The 17,060-nt window shown below is 57.4% G+C and overlaps 1 protein-coding gene across 2 annotated transcripts in view; it reads left to right on the top strand.

The window, feature by feature from the left end:
• The first annotated feature begins 1,918 nt into the window (after positions 1 to 1,918).
• The window catches only part of BEGAIN (brain enriched guanylate kinase associated), a 46,423-nt gene continuing 31,281 nt past the window's right edge, over positions 1,919 to 17,060 (top strand). Inside the window, exon 1 of one of the 2 annotated variants that reach the window (XM_047738990.1) lies at positions 1,919 to 1,946. The gene's annotated coding sequence lies outside the window, so the exon portion shown is untranslated. The remainder of the gene's footprint in view (positions 1,947 to 17,060) is intronic. The other variant, XM_047738986.1, reaches the window with a different exon arrangement.

Genomic DNA, 17,060 nt, shown 5'->3' with positions numbered 1-17,060 from the left:
GACCGGTGTCAGGATCCGAGAGGAGCAGAGATCACGGGACCCACCCCTATTCATGATGGGGAGACCAAGGCCCCAAATGAAGACACCAGTCCCACAGAGAACCTACAACAGGGACTCAGAGAGCCCACACCAAGCTGCCACCTCTCCTTTTGTCCTGACCCTGTGAGCCCAGAGGCAAAAGGTCACCCTGATGTCCTGGAGGTTTGGAAAGCTCCCTGAACATCACTTTTCCTATTTGTTCCCCCAAAATGGCCTCCCGGGGCCTGAGGCAGAGGAGAGGGGGCTCTGCCTAGAAACAGAAGTTTCCAGTGGCTCTTGGTGCTTTCCTGTCTTCTGTTGTTTCTCTTGCTTCCCTTGCTTTCGGCTCCTTTTCTCAGCGCTGTCCTGTGCCTGAATGTAGCAACCTACTCCCCTAATTAAGGGAGTGGAGTAGAAACTGCAAAGTATGCGACATATGAAATTCAAGACCGACAGCAGTGATGGCGACACAGCAGTGTGAATGCGCTTCCTGCGTCTGAACTGTCCACTTTAAAGTAGTTACAATGGGAAATATTTTGTGTCTTTTACCATGATGAAAAAATATATAAAGTATTCACTGGCAGCATTTTTAATCTGCCATGTGCTTGGGAATGATATAAATGTGTAAACTACACGCCCATAGGTCCTGAGGGAGGACAGGAGTAAAGTGCATGTGCTTTGCGACCTCTCTTTCCAACTGGCAGGACCCTTTCTTCTCCCCGCATCCCCCACCTCCCGTCCCCAGCTGTAATGGTTTCCAGGGTTCAAAGGCTAGCTGCTGCTGGGCTGGCTGGGCTGGCAGATTTGTCCCAAGGAACTCTGATGTCCTCAGCACTGAGGCTGTTTCTTGAGGAAGAATCACCTGGTCGGATGTCTCAGCGCGGAGAGGGAGCGGTTCATTCCCCTACCCGGATTTCCCTGGGCCAGCCTGGGGCTCCGATGGAGGCTGGGAGGGAGATGCTCCACCAGGAGGTTCCCGGAGCAACACTGACCCTCTCCAGAGCTCCCTCTCCCTTCTGAGAGCTGGGGAAGTAAGGAAGCTCCTCCCCCATCACTCGGCTCTCCTGGCCCAGGTGCCTGAATTCCGCTGAAAAGGAAGGCCGAAGAGGTACCTGCAGTGACCCAAGGGAGCCACTGAGTTTGGGCTGGGTGGGCCAACTAAGGGCCGGGAGAGAGGTAGCTTATCTTGGTCGAGTCACGCCTTTCGCGCCTCCGCCCCCGATGGGGGCTCCCACTCCCGCGGGTTCTACATTTGTAAACTGTGAACTCCAGGAGCTCAGCAATTTGGCTTGGTTCCCCGCGGCGTTCCCAGGCCTAGAGCAGGGCTGGTATACAGTAGGTGTCCAGTAAGTGTTGAGAACTGAGTGAATGAATGGATGAATGGGTTGGACAGGGCAGTACCTAGGGGTTCCCGGCTTTACCGGCCCATTCACGCTTTCCCTCTGCGCTCCCCTCGTGCATTCGTTCCTCATTCATTCGTTCCTCGCGCGCGCACGCCTGGCACTCACTCATTCATGCGCCCCACCATTCATGCTCGCACGCGTTCATTCATTCCCTGCCCCGCCGCCATTCCTTCCCCGGCTCCTGCGCCCCCCGCGCACCCCCACGCCCGCGGTCCGGCCCCGCGCCCCTCGAGTGCGCCCCGGCCCCGCGCGGCGGGGGGGAGCCGCTGAATCAGCCGCGGCTGCGCGGGGCCCGGGCTGGCGGGGAGCCGGGCTGGGGGCGGGGGGCGGGCGCTCCCTGCGGGAAGCCGGGGGGTGGGGGAGCCCCGGCCGCGCCGGCTCCCGGCGCGCTCGGCCTCGGTGGGGAGGGCGGCGGGACCCGAGCTCGGCGGCGGCGGCGGCGGCGGCGGCGGCGGCGGCGAGCGGCGCGATTGCCCCGGGGCCATGTGGACGGGCGGCCGCCGGCCCGGCCGGCTCCGCCGGGCGGTGAGTACCTGCGAGCCGGGAGGGCGCGGCGCGGGCACCGGCGGGGGGCGGGGCGGGCGCCTCCCACGCCCGGGGCGGGCTCTGCACCGCACCCCCGCTCCGGCCCGGGTGGGGGGAGGCGGCTGTCCAGCCTCCTCTCCGCTGCCCGCGGCGCCCCCTCCGGTGCCGGGGCGCCAGGGCCCCGCCGCGGAGGTTTCGCTGGCCCGGGGAGGAGGCGGGGTGGGGAGGGTTGTGGGGGGCCGGCCGGCCGCTCCCGGGCACCGGGCAGTTTCGGGGCGGGGCGGGGACTCGGCCTCCTAGCGCGGCTCGGCCCCTCCCCGCCCCCCGCCGGCCCGAGCGCCGGGGTCCGGTTTGCGGGCGATCGCCCCCCCCCGACCCGCGCGTCCCTGCGGCGGGTGGGAGGGTGGGGCGGGGGCCCAGGGCGAGGACAGGGGACAGGTGGCCGGGTGCCGGCAGGCCTCGTCCTGCCCTGCGTCAGGGGGCTGGGCCAGACCCGGCTCGCCGAGGCCGCCCCAAAGGCCGAGTGGCCGGAAGGAGGCTGGACCCCGGGCAGGTTCGCCGAGCGTTTGCAGCGCGTGGGCGCGCCCCCGGCCCAGAGACCCCTCCGTCTCGTTAGGGACCTGCAAGGCAGGGGCTGACATTCCCCTCGGTGACAAGCGAGGAAACTGAGGCCCAGGGCTGCTCAGCTGGCGCTCGCACCAGCCCTGAACCCCGGCGGCGCGTTGGATGGGAATTTCTGCCCTAGCGCTTCCGCTTCCTGCCTGATTTAGAGGTGTTTCCTTCCTCGCCTGTGCCCCACCCTATCCCCAGTGGGTTCCTCTGGGGCAGGAACAGCGTGGGCGACCTCCTGGAGTCTCCTGAGGAGCGGAATGGGAGCGAGGAGGCACCCAGGAGTGAGTGGGGGTGGCCGAAGGAGGAGCGCCTGCAAGTGGGTCCTGCAGGGCCTGGGGTCTCCCGCTGTGCACAGCAGGGGTCAAGGCCTTGGGGCTCCCCGGGCCTGGCTCCTTTTGAGGTCCCATGCCCCCCATCTCTAAGGGCCACGGACAGATGGCTTCCCTTCACTGGGCCCCAGTTCCACTACCCGCCAATCCCAGCAAAGACCCCCTCTGTTCCCAGGGTTCTTGACAGTGGGAGAAAGCCCCTGGAGAACTGTGGGGGGCTCCCCAGCCAGGCCCAGAATGGCACGGCTGGCTGGGGCAAGTGGCCGATGGAGGCGGCTCTGCCTGGCATCTGTGACGTGCAGGGCGGGGAGGCAGCAGCAAGGGCCCTGGCAGCGTCCCCGAAAACCCTTAATTTTCCCGACTCTAACTGTAATCAGGGCGACAGAGAAAAGCAAGCACAGTGGCAGACGTGGCTTCTTCCCGGCTGCTCGGCACATCGGTGCTGGGCGAGGGGCAGCTGTGGCTCCGTGGAGGGACCTCCTGGGCTACTGTCTCATATATATAGCTCTGTGTTCTGCGGAGCCTCAGAACCTGGAGCCGTTCACACCTGGGATGCTGAGCAAGGAGGCTGAGGACTGCCAGGAGCCTGTCTTAGGGGATGGACTTTCCATGCGCTGAGGTGGGATGGGAGACATTTCCAGGTCTGGGTGGGAAGTGAGTCACAAGCCGTCTGTTAGATCATCTCCCTTTCACTCGCAGGGACTCAGGCACAGAGTCTGGCCCTCGATCGTCGCCATTTATTGAACACCTACTGTGTGCCAAACCCAGTATCAGCTTCATGCCTCATCCCCACAACAGCACTCTGAAGGAGCGCCCCTGCTCCTGTGGGCACTTGACGTTGAAGAATGAATGAATGAATGAATGAATGAATGAAATGAGAATAGCCCAGGAATCCATGTCCTGTTTTGGAGACAGCCCACAAATAGTTTCTCAAATCCCAGGAGGGGAGGTCCTAGGACTGAGTCAGAACTGAACAGGTGAGGGTAGGGGAATGTCGGTGGGCAACATGGGTCAAGACCCGGGGGTAAGAGGGGAGAGTATGGGGATCAGAAGAAGCTCAGTCCTGTTGGAGTTGGATGTCAAGGGTATGGCCATGTGGTGGGGAAAGGTGACCTCTCCCTTCAAAGCACATAAAGATCCCCAGGGACAAATTCAGGGGTGGGTGACCTCAAGGTTCACTGTTTTGGGTCTAGAACTGTCCCTAATGTCCCTTCCTGGTCCTCCCCTCCTCCTTGAGGCTGGTGACCAGCCTGGTAGAAAGGCCTGGATAGGAATCTGGAGTCTTGAGTGCCGTTTCCTTCTCTGCCACTGATTCACTGTGTGACCTTCACGGAGGCCCTGGCCCTCTCTGGGCCTCAGTGGCTGATGCAACACCCATCATGGTCAGTCGGTGTGACCTTCGTCCCAGAGCAGGCTCCAGACGGTAGTTGATGGGAGGAGCTGACCAGAGCTGTCTCTCTTGGTTCAATATTATAGGAATGAATGAATGAGTGAGTAAAGGAATGAATTCTGTATTCACCTAGCATACTCTCCCCACGCACCCGACTCCGCTCGGGAATATGCAATGGACCAAAGGGGAGAGTGTGCAGATGGACAGTGATGGGAAGTGTACAGCAGGACAGACTGGTGGATGCATGAATAGAAAGTAGAAGGGTAGATGGGTGGGAGTGGAGACTGATGGATGTAAGTGGCAGGGTAGATAGGGATGGGAGGGTGAGCAGACGGAAGAACGGATAAGGATGCATGACTGGATGACTAGAACAAGGCATCGGTGGACGGATGCATAGGTGGACTGACAGGAGGGTGAATTTCTGATGCATATGGCAAGACAGATGGGTGAATGGATGGAAGGATCTGAAATGGATGGACAGATGTCCACAGACGGATAGATGGATAAAGGGATGGATGGACACAAGCGTCCATGCCAGGATAGATGGATGCTAAATGGATTAGTCAACTCTTGGAGGCTGGCACAGATGGAGGGGTGCTCAGGAGTCTGTAAGATGGTGGCTGTAGGCATGTGTGGATGAGTGCAGAAAAAGGGATGGGGGGGCACCTGGGTGGCTCAGTGGGTTAGAGCCTCTGCCTTCGGCTCAGGTCATGATCCTAGCGTCCTGGGATCGAGCCCCGTATCGGGCTCTCCGCTTAGCGGGGAACCTGCTTCCTCCTCTCCCTCCTGCCTGCCTCTCTGACTACTTGTGATCTCTGTCTATCAAATTAAAAAAAAGAAAAAAGAAAAGAAAAAGGGATGGGTAGGAACCTGAGCGGGATGTTGATGAGTGCGTGGATATGGGCAGAGAGGGACGGCTCAATGCACAAACAGACACATGTCCATGGATGGATGCATCCGCGGGTGGGCAGATGGATGCGTGGATGAATGGGGGGGTGGATGGATACAGGAATTAGAGAATTAGCAGCTGGGCGAGTACAGGTCAGCAGCTAGCGGGTACGGGCATGGAAGGATGCACGAATGGGCACATATTAACAGATGAGTGACTATAGGGATGGATGGCTTGAAGGCTGGTTGGTTGGATGGGTGAAGCGTCTTGATTCCCTGGATGCTGCTGCCTTATTCACATGACCCCCAGGGCTCCGGTTCTGTGATAGTCTAGTGGGGAGGCTGCGGGGCTGGAGAGACGGAAGGGGCTATTCTTGAAAAGACAGGTGACCAGCTGGGAGTCCTGCATCCTAGAAGGTTTGGACAGCTCAAGTGCTCGCCTCTTCTGAGGAAGAAAGGCTGGGGAAGAATCTAGAATATGAATACCATTGCCACAGAGCATGCCCGTGGACGCTGGGGACTCAAGAGACCTAAGGCCTGGGGCTGCCCTCTAGGATTCATTTTTTTTGTTTTGTTTTGTTTTTTAAAGATTTATTTATTTATTCGAAAGAGAGAAAGAATAAGTGGAGGGAAGGGAAGAGGGAAACAACCCAAGCAGACTCCTTCTGAGAGCGCAGGACCCCACATGGGGCTCCGTCCCATGACTCATGACATCAGGACCTGAGCCGAAACCAAGAGTTGGGCACTTAACCAACTGAGCCACCTAGAGCCCCTGCCCTTTAGGATTCTTGGGCCAGTGGAGAAAGATCGAGAAGCAACAAGACAGCGTGGTTAAAAGTGCAAGTGTAAAAATTTGCAGGCCCTCCATGCCCTCATCCATGGGGGTGATGGTAATAGAAACTTCTGGGGCAGGAGGGAGGCCCCAGGAAGGGGACTGCGCTCCTGCCAGTGTTTATTGCAGGCCTTGGCCTCTGGCAAGCCGTGGCTGTTGACCAGTGACCCTTCAGAGCCGAAGTCCTTCTCTGTGAAATGGGGTAACAAATCCTAGCTTAGAGGGTTACTGTGAGAATAAATGAGGTGGTGTCTGGAACCCAGCTGCCCGGCCCATCCTACAGGGTCCCCCCACCCCGTACCCTCTAACCAGGTCTTCCTGCTCCAGCCCAAGAGGCAACAGGAGGCTGTGTCCCTCCTCTCTCCAAGTTCAGAGGCCATCTTCACGCCCATGAGTTCAAGGAGGGGCCAGGCAGTGGTGGAGGGATGCAGGAGTGCTAGAGAGGAGACAGGGTGAGGACTTGACCTATGGGTTCCCCTCCTGGGTCTGCAATGTCAGAGCCATGGGACCTTGGACGAGTCACTTTGCCTCCCTGAGACTCTGCTTCTTTTAGCACAAAACTGAGTTCATAGCTGTCCCAACTTGCAGGCTGGGTGCAGATTTGGGCCATGATGCATGTGCAAGCTAAACACAGAGCTTGACACACAGTAGAGAGTCAGGAAGTGGGACGGCAACAGATGAGTCAAGAGGCAGGGGCTGCCATGCTAGGAGCTGTGGAGCCCTTTCAGGAGAGACAGTCCAAGCTGCTGAGAGGTGAGCAGGCCCAGGATGCAAGCTTCGGCAGCCGGCAGCATCCTCCCAGGCTTCGGGCCCAGGCGGCAGAGAGCCAGTGGGTTGTTATGACAACGGAACTTGTCTGATGCAGCCAGCAACTCTAGGAGAAGCTCGGAGGACCAGCTGGCCAGAGTCCCTAGAACACTCTTGTGACCACACATACACAGGGAATGGGACACATTAGAGCCCTGTGTTTTATGCATCCTGAGGTCCTATGAGATGCCAGGCTCTGTGATAAAGATGCCCAGCACCTGTGTTCTCACACCACTTCCCACCACTGTCCCTGAATGGGGCATCCATCTGCATGTGGCAAAGAAGGGACATGACTTGTCCACAGTCCATGACTTGTCCTACTGGGAGTGTTGGAGAGGGATTTGACCTTGAGTCTGCAGCCTCCTGCTGCAGTGGTGGTGATGGACTTAGTGATGGTGATGGTGATAGAGATGGAGATGTTGATGTTGGTGTTGATGTTGATGTTGATGTTGAGGAGATGGTGATGGAGATGGTGGTGGTGATGGAGATGGAGAAAGTAATGAAGATGGTGTTGATGGTGATGGTAATGGAGATGTTGATGTTGATGTTGAGAAGATGGTGATGGAGATGGTAGTGGTGATGGAGATGGTGGTGGTGAGGGAGATGATATTGATGAAGATGGAGATAGTGATGGAGATGGAGATGATGACAATGGTGGTCATGATGGAGATGGAGATGGTGATGGAGATGGTTATGGAGGTGATGGTGATGGAGTTGGCTATGGTGATGGCCATGGTGATGAAGATGATGATGATGATGGACATGATGATGGTGATGGTGATGGTGATGGTGATAGAGATGATGATGGTGATGGAGATGGCAATGGAGTTGGAAATGGTGATGGAGATGATGGGGTGAAGGACATGGTGATGGTGATGGAGATAGTGATGGAGTTGGAGTTGGTGATGGTCATGGTGATGGAGGTGGTGATGGTGGTGATGGAGGTTGGTGATGGTGGTGATGATGGAGATGGATATGGTGATGGAGATAGTGATGATGGTGATGAAGATGGTGATGGTGTGATGATGGAGATGGAGATGGTGGTAGAGATGGAATTGTGATGGTGGTGGAGATGGAGACAGTGATGTTGACAGAGGTGGTGATGGTGATGGAGTTGGTGATGGTTTAAATGATGGAGATCATGATGGAGATGGTGGTGGTGATGGCGATGGTGATGGAGACAGAGTTGGTGATGGAGATGGATGGTGATGGACATGGGGATGGTAACAGGTATAGGGATGGAGTTGGTGGAGATGGTGGTAGTGATGGAGATGGAGATGGTGATGGTGATGGTTGATGGATATGGAGTTGGTGATGGTGATGGTGATGGTGATGGAGATGGTGATGGAGATGTTGACAGTGATGGAGACAATGATAGAGTTGGAGATGGGGCTGCTGACAGAGATGATGATGGAGATGGACTTGGAGATGAAGACAGAGTTGGTGATGGAGATGGTGATGGCAATAGAGATGGTGGTGGTGATGGTGATGTTGATGGTGATGAAGATAGTGATGGAGATGGACTTAGTGATGGAGACAGAGTTGGTGATGGAGACTGAGTTGGTGATGGAGATGGAGATGTGATGGAGATGCTGGTGGAGATAAGGATGGTGATGGAGATGGGGATGGAGTTGTTGATGGAGATGGAGTTGGTGGTGGTGATGGGGATGGTGATGGATGGTGATGGAGATGTGATGGTGATGAAGGTAGTGATGGAGATGGGATGGTTATAGTGATGGAGATGGAGATGGTGATGGCAATAGAGTTGGTGATAGAGATCATGATGGAGATGATGGTGGTGGTGGTGGTGATGGAGTTCAAGATGGCAATGATGATAGGGATGGAGATAGTGATTGAGATGGAGTTGGTGATGGTGATGGTGATGGAGATGTGATGGTGATGATGATGGAGATGGTGATGGTGATGATGATGGAGATAGTGATAGGGTGGTGATAGAGACCATGGTGGTAATGGGGATGGTGATGGGGCAGGGGCTGGACAGCCACTGCCAAGGGGGCTATCCTGGTGTCAGGGAGTGGCTATCAGGGGACTGCAAGGCTAGGGGGGGGTGCTTGGTTTTCTAAGAGCCTGTGATCCATGCTCTTCAATGTTCTCCTCCCCAGTTCTCAGCCCAGAAAGGGGCCACTCCAGAACTACTTATTGAGCACTTACTATCTGCCTACGCCTATGTAGAGAGTAAGGATGGAACAGAGCTTCAATTCCTGGGGACAGAGAGAATAAACAAATGATTGCAAATGTACCCTTTGCAGTTGGGGGCTGTGCTATGAGAAGTGCAGGGGTGACAAGAGGCTCTTGCAAGGGGACTTGATCTGATCTGGGGGCTGCAAGGGGACAGGCTGATGACTCGGGCCCTGAAGTTAAATGTGAATTAGGTGAGGAGACAGAGGGAAAGAGACAGGGAAGGAGAGTGATTCTGGTGGAGGGAACAGCACATGCAAAAGCCCTGAGACCAGATAAAGCTTAGCACAGTCAGGAACTTGATGAAGGTTCCAGAGGGCCCTTAGGTGCTTCTAAAGAAGACATTGGCTGGCAGGGATTTGCAGGTCACATTATGATCATGTGACATTGTCTAGTTATTTGGTCTGTGAATTTTAAAATTCACACTGGTATGTTTGTGGGATGGACCAAGCTGGACCAGCAGAGGGTCAGGGGCCTGGGGGACAGGTGATTGCAGGTGTACAGTGAGACATGGTGGCACCTGGGATGAGTAAGGTGATGTTGGGGATGGAGGGAAGTGGTCAGGTCTGAGAGGAGCTGAATTGCCAGGGCCTGCTGGTTGGAAGGGGGAGGAGGGGAAGAGAGAAGGAGTAGTCCAGGCTGCTCCTGTGGAGCTGAGCTTATGGAGCTTTTCAGACATTCAGCCACAGATGCTCTGGGGGCATTCAGAGAGGTGTCCAATTGAGTCCAGAAAAGAAGGGGTCCCTAGCACTTGATATGAGGCATCTAGGCACCACCAAGTGGGCAGGGGCCCCAGGGTCACAGCCATGAGTAGGCACTGCCAAGGAGAGTCAAGGCCAAGCTCTGAGCAGCACCAGAAGCCCAGGTGGTAGTGATGGCCAGGAGCTGGCCAGCCAAGGGCCTGGGGCTGCCACCCTGCAGTGAGACTTCCTTTGACTCATGCAGGTGCATCCCAGGAAGGAGTCCTGGCTTGTATCTCCCCGAGATGCCGGAGGCAGGCATATCTCCCTCCACACAAAGGAGAAAGTCCCCAGGCCTGGCTCTGGCCTTTTCTCTAGATTAATCTTCTCCATTCTACTCCCCATTTAATTACACTCTGGGACCTATGTGCCAAAGGCTCTTCCCTCATTGCATTACCAAACACTATTCCTTGCCTTATTCCCTGTGTATTGTTGAGGAATGGCACACACCTGTTAGTAATGGAACCTGGAAGTAAGTAACTACAGCTCACATTAGACAAGAGGTTATTTCTCTCAAGTTAAAGCACCAAAGGCAGGTGGTCCAGGGCTGGTGTGATGACTCAGTAGCCATCAGGAGCCCAGGTTCCTTTTATCTTTCTGCTCTTCCCACCTTTGTAAATAGCTTCTGCCACAAGTTTGCCTCGTGGTGCAATGTAGCTGCAATAGCTCCAACCATCACTTCCATGTTCCAGTTAAGAAGCAGGAGGGTGGGGCGTGGGAGCAAAAGAAGCCCATGCAAGCTGTCTAATCCTTTTTAAGGAGCTCTGCCTGAAGTCACACCCAATAACTTCTGTTTATATATCCCTGGCAACCCTTGGTTGCAAAGGAGCCTGAGAAATGCAGTCTTTTAGCTGAGTATCTTTCCTTCCGGAATAAAATGAGTTCTTTACTAAGGACAGATAGGAAAACGTGGGCAACCGGCAGTCTCCACCATACCCTCCCATTTGGCCAGATCAATGATGTTCTAATTTCCCTTTATTCAGGCCCTGTGCTCACCCTGTCCTGGCAGTTGTCACAGCTGTCTCTGTGCTGCCCACCTCTCCATCTCCATGCATCCAACACCACACCTGGCAGAGGAGATGTGAGTGGCGTGTGTGAGGCCCAGGCCAGCCCCTTCCCGTACGCAGCAGGTGCTCATTCAGTGTAGGCTGTCCCCCGCCCCCCCCCCCAACCCTGCCACTCCAGCAGACATAGAGCTCAGGACATGACCTTCTCTGTAGCACTTTCTAAGCCCTGAAGCCCAGCTCTCACTTAGTGAGAATCAATGCAGGGGGTGGGAGCCCCCCTGCCACGTGCTCTCTGGATCAATGGGCAGGCAGGGATTCAGCAGGTCGCTCTGGCCAATGAGGGGCAGGTGGACCTGACCACGCCCTCTCAAGAGGCCAGGGGATCCCAGTCCCGTGGGAGGAGAGAAGTGGGGGTCAATGAGGTACTTGGAGTGGCTTATCTTGGACTAAGGAGGATGCTCTCCGGGGCAGACTCTCAGGCCGGGGGCCCTGACCCTGGCAGCCCCAGGCAAGAGGGCCACAGCTCCTTCTTGGAGCCCCGGGCCGCAGCCCCGAGGAAGGAAGCATGCAGAGAGGACCTTCAAAGCCGCACACCAAGTCCCGCTCTAGGCCGGAACCCCGAGGGCCAGACACGTTGCCCCAGCTGGGCGGCGGGACCAGGCCAGGAGGAGACACAGGCGTCAGCTGGCCTGCGGTCCACCCCGGAGCCCCTGAGCACGGGCAGCAGGACTGCCAGAGGCCCCCTTGCCCGGCTGCGCCGCCGAAGAGAGGCCAGGCTGCCCTTCTCCAGGTTCCTAGATGAGGTCACTGTGCGAGTGCTGGATCCTGGGACCCTGGAGGCCTTCCGGGGGCCCAGAGGCCGCAGCCCGGAGTCCTCTGCGGGGAAGCAAGACCCAGGCCCCACCCAGGAGCCCCTCTCAGGAACTGCAGCCCCAGAGAAGACCCTGGCCTTGAACCCTCCGCTGTCCCCAGCTGAGGTTGCTGGCAGAGCCAGGCCAGGCCAGGCCGTGGAGACTAGTGGTTCTCGAATGGCCCTCGACAAACATGGAGGCCCAGCGGCCTCCCCCTGGAAGCCTCCAAACCGGGTGAGTCTCGGCCTCAGCCCATCCTCCTTTGGGCAGCTCGGCAGAGGCTGCTGGGGTCCCCTCTCTCCTTCTTCCCTGTGTCCTTTCTCCATCAGTCCTGGCTGACCACCTCCGAGGTCCTTCATCACACTCCCTTTATCCTATCTGTGATGGGCAAGACCTTAAGAACCAAAAGAATGAATCTCTACGGTGACATTTCTGGCTTGGGGCAGGCGGATCGTTGTGACCCCAGTGCACATGAATTTTTGCCTCTGTATTTTATCACAGGATTTCGTACGATTGTTGCTTTGAATTTTTGAACTTCAGACCCCTCCATGTGAGGTGGTATGTCCCTGTCCTATCGGGCAGATAGATAGATCCATGTCCTTCACTAATTCCCCCATTTTATAGAATTGGAAACTGAGGCTCTAAGGGGCTGCTGCATGCCCCAGGTCACATGGCGGGGATCTGGGCTGGGACCGAGGTCTTCAAATCTCAAAGCAGCTGTCTTTCTCGGCACCTGTGCCCCACTCACCCTGCGCACCCAGAAGCCCCGGCCTCCCCAATGGGCAGAAAGATGTGGACCCCACTTAGCTGTCCTGGAGATCTCGTTGAGCAGAGCAGAGCCCCACGTGCGTGCACACCCACCCTGGTTCTGACCTCAGTCTCCCCAACGATCTGTGTCCCCTGGGGCCAGGCGAGGACAGAGCCCCTTCCAGACTTCTCTGGGTGCAGGACCTAGGTGGGGCCACAGGACCAGGTTGGCGGAGCTCACGACCAGGACCCTTGAGGATGGCTTCCCTACCAGGACAGCTTCTTTTAAAAACAAAATTCTGGGTGTTGTTCTAACGCTTGATCCTAGGCACAGTGCACCCCCAGGAGGTTGGTGCCATCATTATGCTCCCAATGTCCAGAGGAGGAAACCGAGACTCGGGTCACAGCAGAGCAGCCAGGGCCGGACCCAGGCAGTCTCAACCCCTTCCTCTGCCCCTCTGCTCCTCAGAGTCTCCTGCCACTGCCCCCTCCCTGGCCCCCAGGCCCCTGCCTCGTTGTCCAGGGCGAGCAGGGAGCAGCATGACCAGTAGGCAGCCTTCCCTGATGGCTGCTGGGCCCGCTGCCCTGAGCCCAGCCCACGCTCTCAGCTTGAGCCATACTCGGCTCAAGGATCCCCTGCCTGCTGGTCATCAGGACAGGTCACCACCCCCTCTGGGCTTCGGTTTCCCTGGCCAGGAAGAACAGGCGGGCATGGTCATGAACCTTCTTTTGCCTTGTCACAGGAAACACACCCAACGGGTGGCCTGGCAATGGGGAACCCCTGCCTCTCTGCCACTCAGCCCTGCACATAGGGCAGCCCTTGCTCTGGGGACACTGGGCCCGGGGGGAGCCCAATGACACCCAGGCCTCTGGAGGATTCCGTACAGCATGGGGAACCCCTGCTCTGAGTCCCCTATGTCCCAGCCACACATCAGATGCTCAGATAGGAGGGTCAGAGAGCTACCAGAAGCAGCTCAGAGAACAGCAGAGCCCTCCGTCCTCCAGGGTGTGTGGGGGCAGGAGGGTTAGAGGTCATGGGTGAAAGTGCCTGGCACACAGTAGGAGTTCAGTCTCTGGCACGGTGATAGTAGTGAAGGTCATGCTGGTGGTCACTTTGCTGTGTGTCTCCTGCCCTCCTGGCCTGGACAGGCCTGTGTCCCCAGAACTATTCCCAGGCTGGGGGGTGGGGCAGACCCCTGGCCTCCAGTCCTTAACCTGAAAGCCCTTTTTTGAGGATAATACCTGGAGTTTCACCATTCACACCTGAAGTGGAGGGAGGTGGGCGCTACACACCAGCGGAGGGACCTGAATTTTAGGCCGGATTCTGTCCCATCTGGCTGAGTGGCTATGGGTGACCCTGGTTCTCCCCTTCATTGTCTAGCAAACATGAAGCCACAAAAAAGGCAGGCCTCTGAGACCTCCAGCTCTCATGGTCCCCAGGCCTGAGTGACAGCATGAATGACCGAAGCCAGCCAATTCCTGAGGTCAGAAGAAGAGAGCAGGAGGGCCAGAGCCAGGGTCATGGAAGGAGAGGCAGGCTGGGGGCTCTACCCAGGTAAAGTGGGTGACAAGACCCCTGATGCCAGACCTGGAGGTTCCCAGATCCTGTCCCAGGGGCTTTCCCACTGAGTGACCCCAACAAGTCCCTCCACCCTCCAGGGCTCAGTTCCCCCCACCCCGCCCCGTCTAGCTAAGCTGGCGGGTAAGTGGACCATGCCTCTCTCTAGTGGGAGCCCCCCGAGGGCCTCTGGTGGGGGGCAGCTGCTTCCCAGCTCCCCAACTGTTGCCACGTGGGAATGTGGGCCGGAGTTGCCAGATCTTGCAAATTTTCAGCAGAAGCCAAAAATATGGAATTTAAAATGTAAACTCTCCCAATTTTTAAATGTTGGCTCAAATGTTTTTTAAAAAATTTTTAAAACCTCTTGCAGGCCAAATACAACATGCCTGCAAGCCAGATTTAGATCCGGAGGCCAGCTTGCAGCCGCTCGGCCGCGATGGGAACCCGAGGCCCTGCCTGAGGCTACCGTGGAGCCCAGGGAGAGGCAGGCAGGGTGGGGAGTGAGACGGGGTGCAGCTCAGCTCAGCTCAGCCAGCGGCCAGGGCCTCTGGAATCCCAGGAAGAAGGACCCTCCAGCCCCATCTGGAGGCACTAGTACCAAGCCAGGACCCCAGTTCAGCTCCCCAACTTACTGGGGGTACCTGCGACAAGCACTCACCTCTCCCTTCCATCGAGTAGGGACAGGAAAACACACAGCTCACCTTGGTCCTGGGACGAGGGTATGGGCGGGTGACCTGCTATGTGGCCAGCACAGGCCAGCCCTGCGGGGAACGCTGAGGAACACGAAGCCAGCTTCTTACCCAGGACACAGTCTGTGAACACTGGTCTCCCCTCCTCTCCTGGAAAACCCCGCTCTCCTCCTCCTTTCCTCTGCTGCTTCTCAGTGTCCTTCTCAGGCTCCACCCCTCCCTGCACCCTGACCTTGAAGCAGCATCTCTACACTCCACACTCACTCCCTTGGCATCTCCTCCAGTCCTGTGACTTTTAGTGCTGCGTCTACACCAGCCACTCCCAGATTCACATATCCTGGACCTGTGCCCCTGCCCCCTTGGCCGTGTCCCCACTGGGACATCTGTCACCTCTAGACCTGAGCCCCGATCTTCTCCCCTTCCAGCCGGGAGCACCTCTCCCACCTGCACCCTCACCCTGCAGGCCTGGCTTGGTGCTGACTGGACCTCTGGGGCCCCACACTTACCCTTCGGTGCTTCCCACACACAGCGACGCAAGGGACAGTCCTCTGTTTGGCCTTGCGGGGCTCCCGACCCAATCAGGACAGAAGCCCAAGTCCTGACCGTAGCCCGTGACACACACCTTTGCTCCCCACAGGTGACCAGATGGTCCCAGACTCACCAGGCCCCCCACGCCCAGAGCCTGCTGCTCCCCTGAGCTCCCTGTCATGGCTCTCTCTTCATCTTGACCTCCGTTCGGACAGTTTCAGCCAGCCCCAGGCTTCCCTCCTCCCCATCAGACACTGGGGCAGCGGGGGCGCTGTGCTGACCTCCCATGTAATCCGCATTCTAGCGAGAATATCCAAACCATCGGGGCATGGAGCTTCCTCTGGCTCGTTCTCTGCTGAGTCCCCTAGAACAGGGCACATGGTCCGTGTTTGTTGAATGAGGTCAAGAAGGCATCTTAGAAGGCTGTCCACCCCAGATAATTAAATTTAAAAGCCTGCTTCTCCAGAGGAGCCCTATCCCCAAGATAGTCCCTTACGCATGGCTACCTTGTCACTTGCAATGTCCTTTGAAACTTTTCCATGCTCCCTAGATGTGGGATTGAGCTCAGAGAGGTTGAGAGACTTGCCAGAGGTCACACAGCTGCATAGGAGTCTTCATCAGTGGGAGGTGGGTGACCTCTGTGGTAGTCACACCTGGGATTCAAACCCCCCACACCCCCTCCATATTGTTCGGCTTGTTTCCTCCCCTGGAGTTGGAAGTCAGGGAGCAAGATGAGGGGGAAACGGAGGAAGCCAGAGACCTGAGTGGATTTATGGAGACCTCAGCAGTGGAGCACTAGGGTCAGAGTCTGAGAGGCCAGCCCCCGGCCCCAAGGGAGGACAGGGACTGGCCCAGGGTCACATGGCGAGACAGAGGCCAAGCTGGGACCAGAACCCAGGCTCCCTATGTCCCAGGCCTGGCTCTCAGCACCAAGCAGGCCCGTCCCCAGACGGAGACTCCCATTCCCTCTCTCTGTAGTTTGGAAACAGAAGGATCTGGAGTGGAATGGGCAGCAATGCAACCCAGCCAGATGGTCCAGTGGAAGAGGGACACACCGGCTGGCGGCGGGGGGGTGTGGAGCGGGAGGACCCACAGCCTCAGAGGGGCTCCCCAGGCAGGACTCTGTGCAGATGTGCCCTTGGGCTCAGGCGCCACCTAGCTTGGGGAGGGTCACAGGGTGGCGAGTGAATGGTAGGAGCCAGGAGGCCAGGAAGGTGCTCAGGGCGCGGAGCAGGTGCGTCTGGGGGAGGGGGGAGGGGGGAGGGGAAAAGGGCAACTGCTGTGGTTCTGGTGTCACCGCTTGCCACTGGAGGCCTCTGTGCCAGGCGCTGGGGATAGAAGTATCGTTTATAGAGCAGAGGCAGAGTGGGAGGCAAATGACCAAGGAGGAGACTGGTGAGATGAGAAGTCTTTTGGTGGGCAAGGAGCTACTCCAGATGAGTCGTCAGAGACAGAAGGCACTAGCCACTCAAGATCTGGGGCAGAGCATTCCAGATGCAGGGAAGACGTGCAAAAGCCCTGAGGCAGGAGCCAGCTGGGTGAGCTTGGGACCAGCAAGGAGTCGTGTGGCCACTGTGTGCCAAGTAAGGGGCAGGTTGGAGGTGAGGTCAGAGGGTTAGGTAGATTGGCCTCCCTCCATTGCCTCTTGGGAGCGCCTCCTGTGTGCCACTCACGTGCCCAGGTGCCACTAGGAGGATGGCATTCCGGGGCAAGGACAGAGAGCAGGTGGGCTGAGGCAAGGAGCCAACCAGCAGGGCTCATGGGAGGTTTTGGGGAAATAAGATGGCTACTGGGCTGGACCATCAGGAGGGGACAAGGTCACAGTGTGCTGCAGGAGGAGGTGTGGGGCCATGGGTATGGGAGTCCCTGGAGAAGAGTGCTGGGATCCCACTTGCCTGTAGGTCCCTAGAGGGGCCAGAGGGTATGTCCTGCCCCAT

Source organism: Lutra lutra, chromosome 7, assembly GCF_902655055.1.
Source record: "Lutra lutra chromosome 7, mLutLut1.2, whole genome shotgun sequence".
Classification (NCBI taxonomy): domain Eukaryota; kingdom Metazoa; phylum Chordata; class Mammalia; order Carnivora; family Mustelidae; genus Lutra; species Lutra lutra.
Note: the sequence above shows the minus strand (reverse complement) of the source record. Positions and strands in the feature narration are given on the sequence as shown.